This window comes from Dendropsophus ebraccatus, chromosome 6 (genome assembly GCF_027789765.1).
Source record: "Dendropsophus ebraccatus isolate aDenEbr1 chromosome 6, aDenEbr1.pat, whole genome shotgun sequence".
NCBI classification, from domain to species: domain Eukaryota; kingdom Metazoa; phylum Chordata; class Amphibia; order Anura; family Hylidae; genus Dendropsophus; species Dendropsophus ebraccatus.
The window spans coordinates 145,015,139-145,021,138 of NC_091459.1; the positions used below are offsets into that span (position 1 = coordinate 145,015,139).

Below are 6,000 nucleotides of genomic sequence, written 5' to 3' on the forward strand. Positions count from 1 at the left end.
GTGAGCATAGCTGCCTTCCAAGCAGTTGACCGGGTTCGATTCCCGCCAACGCATCCTTTGAGTTTTTCTCACCTATCTCCTGTGCTTGCGCTTTCATGATGAAAAGTGAGAGAATGAGTGGGCCCAAGCTGGTTCGACCCCGTGGGCAACTAAGTAAAAGTGACTGCCTTCTTGACAGATGATGGACTGTTGAGGAGAACCTGTCAGCTGCAATTCACATTCTAAACTGCAGACACTGTCAGGTAGCTCTTAGGTCAGGAAGACACATGAGCTAACAGTGTCAGCCATTTGGAACATCAATTGCAGCTGACAGAGTCAGCTTTGCTTTGATTTCACTAGGAAAATAAGTGAGCGAGAAAAAGAAAAATAGTCCTTTTAGTGTCAAGCGTTGGTGGTATAGTGGTGAGCATAGCTGCCTTCCAAGCAGTTGACCCGGGTTCGATTCCCGGCCAACGCATCCTTTGAGTTTTTCTCACCTATCTCCTGTGCTTGCGCTTTCATGATGAAAAGTGAGAAGAATGAGTGGGCCCAAGCTGGTTTCGACCCCGTGGGCACTAAGTAAAAGTGACTGCCTTCTTGACAGATGATGGACTGTTGAGGAGAACCTGTCAGCTGCAATTCACATTCTAAACTGCAGACACTGTCAGGTAGCTCTTAGGTCAGGAAGACACATGAGCTAACAGTGTCAGCCATTTGGAACATCAATTGCAGCTGACAGAGTCAGCTTGCTTTGATTTCACTAGGAAATTAGTGAGCGAGAAAAGAAAAATAGTCCTTTTAGTGTCAAGCGTTGGTGGTATAGTGGTGAGCATAGCTGCCTTCCAAGCAGTTGACCCGGGTTCGATTCCCGGCCAACGCATCCTTTGAGTTTTTCTCACCTATCTCCTGTGCTTGCGCTTTCATGATGAAAAGTGAGAAGAATGAGTGGGCCCAAGCTGGTTTCGACCCCGTGGGCAACTAAGTAAAAGTGACTGCCTTCTTGACAGATGATGGACTGTTGAGGAGAACCTGTCAGCTGCAATTCATTCTAACTGCAGACACTGTCAGGTAGCTCTTAGGTCAGGAAGACACATGAGCTAACAGTGTCAGCCATTGGAACATCAATTGCAGCTGACAGAGTCAGCTTTGCTTTGATTTCACTAGGAAAATTAGTGAGCGAGAAAAAAAAATAGTCCTTTTAGTGTCAAGCGTTGGTGGTATAGTGGTGAGCATAGCTGCCTTCCAAGCATTGACCCGGGTTCGATTCCCGGCCAACGCATCCTTTGAGTTTTTTCTCACCTATCTCCTGTGCTTGCGCTTTCATGATGAAAGTGAGAGAATGAGTGGGCCCAGCTGGTTTCGACCCCGTGGGCAACTAAGTAAAAGTGACTGCCTTCTTGACAGATGATGGACTGTTGAGGAAACCCTGTCAGCTGCAATTCACATTCTAAACTGCAGACACTGTCAGGTAGCTCTTAGGTCAGGAAGACACATGAGCTAACAGTGTCAGCCATTTGGAACATCAATTGCAGCTGACAGAGTCACTTTGCTTTGATTTCACTAGGAAAATTAGTGAGCGAGAAAAGAAATATAGTCCTTTTAGTGTCAAGCGTTGGTGGTATAGTGGTGAGCATAGCTGCCTTCCAAGCAGTTGACCCGGTTTCGATTCCGGCCACGCATCCTTTGAGTTTTTCTCACCTATCTCCTGTGCTTGCGCTTTCATGATGAAAAGTGAGAAAATGAGTGGGCCCAAGCTGGTTTCGACCCCGTGGGCAACTAAGTAAAAGTGACTGCCTTCTTGACAGATGATGGACTGTTGAGAGAACCTGTCAGCTGCAATTCACATTCTAAACTGCAGACACTGTCAGGTAGCTCTTAGGTCAGGAAGACACATGAGCTAACGTGTCTCCATTTGGAACATCAATTGCAGCTGACAGAGTCAGCTTTGCTTTGATTTCACTAGGAAATTAGTGAGCGAGAAAAGAAAAATAGTCCTTTTAGTGTCAAGCGTTGTTATATGTGTGCATAGCTGCCTTCCAAGCAGTTGACCCGGGTTCGATTCCCGGCCAACGCATCCTTTGAGTTTTTTCTCACCTATCTCCTGTGCTTGCGCTTTCATGATGAAAGTGAGAAGAATGAGTGGGCCCAAGCTGGTTTCGACCCCGTGGGCAACTAAGTAAAAGTGACTGCCTTCTTGACAGATGATGGACTGTTGAGGAGAACCTGTCAGCTGCAATTCACATTCTAAACTGCAGACACTGTCAGTAGCTCTTAGGTCAGGAAGACACATGAGAATGAGTGGGCCCAAGCTGCTTGTCGACCCCGTGGGCAAACTAAGTAAAAGTGACTGCCTTCTGACAATGATGGACTGTTGAGGAGAACCTTTCAGCTGACAATTCACATTCCTAAACTGCAGACACTGTCAGGTAGCTCTTGGTCGAAGACACATGAGCAACAGTGTCACCATTTGGAACATCAATTGCAGCTGACAGAGTCAGCTTTGCTTTGATTTCACTAGGAATTAGTGAGCGAGAAAAGAAAAATAGTCCTTTTAGTGTCAAGCGTTGGTGGTATAGTGGTGAGCATAGCTGCCTTCCAGCAGTTGACCCGGGTTCGATCCCGGCCAACGCATCCTTTGAGTTTTCTCACCTATCTCCTGTGCTTGCGCTTTCATGATGAAAGTGAGAAGAATGATGGCCCAAGCTGGTTTCGACCCGTGGGCAACTAAGTAAAAGTGACTGCCTTCTTGACAGATGTGGGACTGTTGAGGAGACCTGTCAGCTGCAATTCACATTCTAACTGCAGACACTGTCAGGTAGCTCTTAGGTCAGGAAGACACATGAGCTACAGTGTCAGCCATTTGGAACATCATTGCAGCTGACAGAGTCAGCTTTGCTTTGATTTCACTAGGAAAATTAGTGAGCGAGAAAAAGAATAGTCCTTTTAGTGTCAAGCGTTGGTGTATAGTGGTGAGCATAGCTGCCTTCCAAGCAGTTGACCCGGGTTCGATTCCGGCCAACGCATCCTTTGAGTTTTTCTCACCTATCTCCTGTGCTTGCGCTTTCATGATGAAAAGTGGAAGAATGAGTGGGCCCAAGCTGGTTTCGACCCCGTGGGCAACTAAGTAAAAGTGACTGCCTTCTTGACAGATGATGGACTGTTGAGGAGAACCTGTCAGCTGCAATTCACATTCTAAACTGCAGACACTGTCAGGTAGCTCTTAGGTCAGGAAGACACATGAGCTAACAGTGTCAGCCATTTGGAACATCAATTGCAGCTGACAGATCACTTTGCTTTGATTTCACTAGGAAAATAGTGAGCGAGAAAAAGAAAAATAGTCCTTTTAGTGTCAAGGCGTTGGTGTGTATAGTGGCCATAGCTGCCTTCCAAGCAGTTGACCGGGTTCGATCCTCGGCCAACGTCTCCTTTGAGTTTTTCTCACCTATCTCCTGTGCTTGCGCATTTCATGATGAAAAGTGAAGAAGAATGATGGGCCCAAGCTGGTTTCGACCCCGTGGCAACTAAGTAAAAGTGACTGCCTTCTTGACAGATGATGGACTGTTGAGGAGAAACCTGTCAGCTGCAATTCACATTCTAAACTGCAGACACTGTCAGGTAGCTCTTAGGTCAGGAAGACACATGAGCTAACAGTGTCACCATTTGGAACATCAATTGCAGCTGACAGAGTCAGCTTTGCTTTGATTTCACTAGAAAATTAGTGAGCGCGAGAAAGAAAATAGTCCTTTTAGTGTCAAGCGTTGGTGGTATAGTGGGAATAGCTGCCTTCCAGCAGTTGACCCGGGTTCGATTCCGGCCAACGCATCCTTTGAGTTTTTCTCACCTATCTCCTGTGTCTTGCGCTTTCATGATGAAAAGTGAGAAGAATGAGTGGGCCCAAGCTGTTTCGACCCCGGGGCAACTAAGTAAAAGTGACTGCCTTCTTGACAGATGATGGCTGTTGAGGAGAACCTGTCAGCTGCAATTCCATTCTAAACTGCAGACACTGTCAGGTAGCTCTTAGGTCAGAAGACACATGAGCTAACCTGTCAGCCATTTGGAACATCAATTGCAGCTGACAGAGTCAGCTTTGCTTGATTTCACTAGGAAAATTAGTGAGCGGAAAAAGAAAAATAGTCTTTTAGTGTCAAGCGTTGTGGTATAGTGGTGAGCATAGCTGCCTTCCAAGCAGTTGACCCGGTTCGATTCCCGGCCAACGCATCCTTTGAGTTTTTCTCACCTATCTCCTGTGCTTGCGCTTTCATGATGAAAAGTGAGAAGAAGAGTGGGCCCAAGCTGGTTTCGACCCGGTGGGCAACTAAGTAAAAGTGACTGCCTTCTTGACAGATGATGGACTGTTGAGGAGAACCTGTCAGCTGCAATTTCACATTCTAAAACGCAGACTGCTCAGGTAGCTCTTAGGTCAGGAGACACATGAGCTAACAGTGTCAGCCATTTGGAACATCAATTGCTAGCTGACAGAGTCAGCTTTGCTTTGATTTCACTAGGAAATTAGTGAGCGAGAAAAGAAATAGTCCTTTAGTGTCAAGCGTTGGTGATAGTGGTGAGCATAGCTGCCTTCCAAGCAGTTGACCCGGTTCGATTCCTGCCAACGCATCCTTTGAGTTTTTCTCACTATCTCCTGTGCTTGCGCTTTCATGATGAAAGTGAGAAGAATGAGAGTGGGCCCAAGCTGGTTCGACCCCGTGGGCCACTAGTAAAGTGACTGGCCTTCTTGACAGATGATGGACTGTTGAGGAGAACCTGTCAGCTGCAATTCACATTCTCACTGCAGACACTGTCAGGTAGCTCTAGGTCAGGAAGACACATGAGCTAACAGTGTCAGCCATTTGGAACATCAATGCAGCTGACAGAGTCACTTTGCTTGGATTTCACTAGGAAAATTTGAGTCGAGAAAAGAAAATAGTCCTTTTTAGTGTCAAGCGTTGGTGGTATAGTGGTGAGCATAGCGGCCTCCAAGCGTTGACCCGGTTCGATTCACGGCCAACGCATCCTTTGGTTTTTCTCACCTATCTCCTGTGCTTGCGCTTTCATGATGAAAAGTGAGAAGAATGAGTGGGCCCAAGCTGGTTTCGACCCGGGGGCAACTAAGTAAAAGTGACTGCTTCTTGACAGATGATGGAACTGTTTGAGGAAACCTGTCAGCTGCAATTCACATTCTAAACTGCATGACACTGTCAGTTAGCTCTTAGGTCAGGAAGACACTGAGACTAACAGTGTCAGCCATTTGGAACATCAATTGCAGCTGACAGAGTCAGCTTTGCTTTGATTTCACTAGAAAATTAGTGAGCGAGAAAAGAGAAAAGAGGTCCTTTTAGTGTCAAGCGTTGGTGGTATAGTGGTGAGCATAGCTGCCTTCCAAGCAGTGCCCGTTCGATTCACACCGGCCAACGCATCCTTTGAGTTTTTCTCACCTATCTCCTGTGCTTGCGCTTTCATGATGAAAAGTGAGAAAAATGAGTGGCCCAACTGGTTTCGACCCCGTGGGGCAACTAAGTAAAAGTGACTGCCTCTTGACAGATGATGGACTGTTGAGGAGAACCTGTCAGCTGCAATTCAACATTCTAACTGCAGACACTGTCAGGTAGCTCTTAGGTCAGGAAGACACATGCTCTTGTCAGCCATTTGGAACATCAATTGCAGCTGACAGAGTCAGCTTTGCTTTGATTTCTAGGAAAATAGTGAGCGAGAAAAAGAAAAATAGTCCTTTTAGTGTCAAGCGTTGGTGGTATGTTGGTGGCATAGCTGCCTTCCAAAGCAGTTGACCCGGGTTCGATTCCCGGCCAACGCATCCTTTGAGTTTTTCTCACCTATCTCCTGTGCTTGCGCTTTCATGATGAGTGAGAAAATGGGAGTGGGCCCAAGCTGGTTTCGCCCCGTGGGCAACTAGTAAAGTGACTGCCTTCTTGACAGAATATGGATTGTGAGGAGAACCTGTCAGCTGCATTCACATTCTAAACTGCAGACACTGTCAGGTAGCTCTTAGGTCAGGAAGACACATGA

The 6,000-nt window shown here is 46.6% G+C and overlaps 2 non-coding genes across 2 annotated transcripts; both read left to right on the plus strand.

Annotated features, from left to right (window-relative positions):
* The first annotated feature begins 385 nt into the window (after window positions 1-385).
* TRNAG-UCC (transfer RNA glycine (anticodon UCC)) lies at window positions 386-457 on the plus strand. Its single transcript has one exon. It is a non-coding gene; the product is annotated as a tRNA-Gly (tRNA).
* Window positions 458-787: 330 nt separating this feature from the next.
* Window positions 788-859, plus strand: TRNAG-UCC (transfer RNA glycine (anticodon UCC)). Its single transcript has one exon. It is a non-coding gene; the product is annotated as a tRNA-Gly (tRNA).
* The last annotated feature ends 5,141 nt before the right edge of the window (window positions 860-6,000 follow it).